Source organism: Pteronotus mesoamericanus, unplaced genomic scaffold (assembly GCF_021234165.1).
Source record: "Pteronotus mesoamericanus isolate MK-2021 breed Mesoamerican mustached bat unplaced genomic scaffold, CSHL_Meso_final contig_32, whole genome shotgun sequence".
NCBI classification, from domain to species: domain Eukaryota; kingdom Metazoa; phylum Chordata; class Mammalia; order Chiroptera; family Mormoopidae; genus Pteronotus; species Pteronotus mesoamericanus.
The window spans coordinates 6,789,582-6,793,404 of record NW_026555134.1 but is presented as its reverse complement, the minus strand read 5'-3'; positions in this window follow the sequence as shown (position 1 = coordinate 6,793,404).

Sequence of the window (3,823 nt, the reverse complement as noted above, 5' to 3'; positions counted from 1 at the left end):
TGGGTAGGTATTGTGGCAGATAAAGGTAAATCCTAAAGTATCCATTAACTGTTGGTTAGTCAATATAGCGAGGATCCAAACTCACATATATGCCTAGTCCTCGCACAGTAGTTCAATGTAGAACAATTGGTTTTTATCTTGAGCTTTTACTGATAAATGTAGGGCTTTCAGCACATTGAATGAACTTTTTCTAGTGCCCCGCCATTAAAATCTGCTGAATTAGGGACAAAGAAGCACAAAATGCTATACCTTCAAAAAAAGCTTTTTGCATTTAAAATGTGGAACTCCCTCTAGGGCTTATAATGGGGTTTTCAAACCTTCCTTCCTTTATCACAAGTCTTACGCTCTTCTGAATAGGCACACAATTTAGGGGAGGCGCAGAGGATCAAAGGAGTTCATTGTTCAGATGAGGAGTCCTCAGCCTAGGGATGCTGGGGTTTCCCTCACTTCCTTTTGGGGCAGGAAAAGAAGTGCTCAGCTTGTTCCCTTTCAACATCCTGACAGTAACCAGATGGCACACTCAAAGAGGGCAACTGAGGAGAGATTAATAAAGGGGCTGTTTACAAAGGTGTGAACAGAGTCAAGGGAAGCCAACAGGCATCTTGAAGCATCCTGGCTTTAAGCACAGTGGGAAGCTTTAACCACCACCATTGGCCCAAGGAGACAGGAGAGGAGATGGGTACTAGATGGTTGCTTTGCTCACTGACTTCTCTCTCCTTGACACTTGAAAGGCTAAAACTTCCTGCCCTCGGTGGTGGAATAAAATCATGTTAGTTGTTTTGACCAATAAAATATTTGAAGTGATATTTATAATTCCTAGACCAAAGCAACTACCCTTGATAATTTGGGGTTGTCACATACATTAGCCTCTTCTGACTAATATACTCGGGAAGGGTGGAAGTGTGCAGGTTGTGGGAATCAAGAAACATTCATCTTTCTCCGAGATCTGTTTATATAGCCATATGATTTGCAGGTTTTTGAAATCACATACTATCTTAAGATCGCCTGAGCCTCTAAGGCTGATTGGGAGCCATGTCCATGGAAAGATGAGCAGGATAATAATACTTTGATACTTTCAGAGAAAAAAATACAGAATTCTATTTGGGTTGCCAGAAGCCTGTAAAATATATAAAATATCTTTTGGTAAAACCGTGGTATCTTTTGCCTCACGTCCTTTCCCCTTAAATAATATTTAAGGTTACACATGACTTTTCAAGCCCATAACTTTAAGGTTACCCGCCGTATGTAATATTTCTCTTGCTGCCATCTTGAGACACTTACTAGCCTCTTACTGGCAAGAGTCACCATTAAGATTCCCTTCAGAATTTCTCTAACTTGCTTATCTTCCATGGTGTTTTTGTCCACAGGAAGCTCATACATTTTTTTTTTTTACAAGCTAAGGAGAAATACAGTTGCCTCATAGCATTTCTCTTTTTATCACCATCATAGGAAAATTGGCCTTTAATTGCCTCTATCTTCATCCTTTTCTGGCCTGAGGAAATTCTACTGTCATTCATTCTGTCAACCCTGGGGCACACATACTAAGCTCTCTGACTGGTCTTCCTGAGGCCCGTTCACGCACACATCTAACTTTATTTTCCTGTTTCTGAGGACATAGAAAGAATAGATTTCCTGCTCTTCCTTGCAACTGGGTTAAAATTATATGGCTGGGTTCTAGTCTTGAAGTTTTGTTTGAAGAAATTTTAAACTGGTAAGAATTGATGCTACGCTTGATCACAGCAAAAAAAATGCTGAGAAGCACTTGATTGAAGTAATTCTGGACACTCCCAAGCTTCTTCCCTAAAAACGTCATGTTCCTGATTTTTAATCCCTCTTCCCTGATGGTGATGATCTGACGGTCTTGTGCTAAGCTGGTGAAGATGGAAGAAACCCACATCCTAGGGTCTTCAGAAGGAAGAAGACTACTACCGACATATACTGGTTGTTTTTGTAAGTCACAGAAACTTTGGATTTATCTCTTGTGGCAGAAATGTTAGCACAGTGAAATTTTCAATCTCAGTCCTCATGCTTTTGCGGTGATTTTGGGCTATGAGTTGCATAATTGTCTTATTGACCAACTCCTCTTACAGTTCTGCATAGTCATTCCAGGTCTTCCCTCTGAAATGTAGAAACATGTGGCACAAATTGCTGTCTTCTCACTCTGTTGTGGCCTTATCCACTTACACTTACTCATTTTCAAGTATAACGTGATAATAATTTAAAATATTCATTTACAATAAAGGTATTTTTATATTAATACCTTTCCTCTTCCCTTTCTTCCCTCAATACCTGTCTCCTCCCTCCATCCCTCTCTCCCTCCCTCCATCTCTTCCTTCCCTTTATGTACTTTATTTCTTTTGCCATTTAGTTTTTTGCACATGCAGTATCTTCTTTTTGGTACTTTATTTTCTCCTTTGTCTTCCTTTCACCTTGATCAACCTGACTCAATCATCAGGAATCAGGTTAGAGGTTAAGTTTGTCTAGGAGGCCTCCTCTCTGTCCCAAGAAACATTTCTACAGTATTCTCAATATGGCCTTCTTGTAGGACTTATCCTTGCTGTTAAGTTATTTTTCTATCTCACTAGTATCTCCCCTGCTAGGATTCTAGCTCTTCACTGCATTGTTAGGGTGTAGTATAAATGGCTGGAACATAGGTGTCAAAAATGTTTGTTTAGAATGCAATAAGATATCTAGAAAACCATGAGGTTGCCTGTTTATTATAAATTTTGGTGAGTGCACTATAGCAATGGACCTCAAGATTTGTGTTCATTTACTCTGTAAGAGAATTTTTAGTTTTATATGAGGTCTGTCCAGAAAAAGTTCAGCCCTTGTTAATATAGTGAGGATGGTTTGCATGACATCAATGTAACCTGGCAGCCCAGGAGAGTGGACTAGAAGGTGCGTGCATGTCCAATGATGACTTCACTGTATTCAGTGGCAGCGGTAGATGCTGTTGAGTGAGCATGTGTACTGTGTGGCTGTCTCATTCAAAATGAGCGAGTACAGCAATGAATCAGTATCACATTTTGTGTTAAGCCTGAGCATTCCTCTGCAGAAACTGTTTGGATGATTGAGAAGGCTATAGTTATGGGCAACTAGTGATTGGTAGCTTCATCGTGACATGTGCCTGCTCATGCATCATGTCTCATGCAGAGTTTTTAGTGAAACATCAAATTGCCCAGGTGACTCTGCCCCCCTACAGCCCAGATTTGGTGCCCTGCGACTTCTGGCTTTCCCCAAGCAAAAATCACCTTTGAAAGAGAGGGATTTCACACCGTTGATGAGATTCACTACAATACGACGGGGCAGCTGATGGTGACTGGGAGAACTGTGTGAGGTCCCAAGGTGCTTACTTAGAAGGGGACTGAGGCATCATTGTCCTATGTACAATGATTTTGTATCTTGTACCTTCTTCAATAAATGTCTCTACTTTTCATATTACATGGCTGGATGCCTTCTGGACAGACCTAGTATACTCTGTAGATTTTAGTGGTGATATCTAAAAGTTCTAGTCATATATTGAAATAGTTTTTAGGAATATAATTTATAGTGCTAGTGAATATTGACATTGTAAAATAAAACCATTATATCATTTTTTGAAGGTACCCATAGAATATAAATATTATGGTGATTGGATGACCCACTGTCATTGACTTTAAAAATACATTAATAAGCCAATTTTTTGAATCATAAAATTTACCTTGTTCTTTTTTCTTTTTACAATTATGTTTACATTACTTTTTCCTCAAAATATTTTGTTACTTTAATATACTGTTCTGACTAAATGTGCTACTGATTACCCTCTATTGGTTGCAGAGAAATA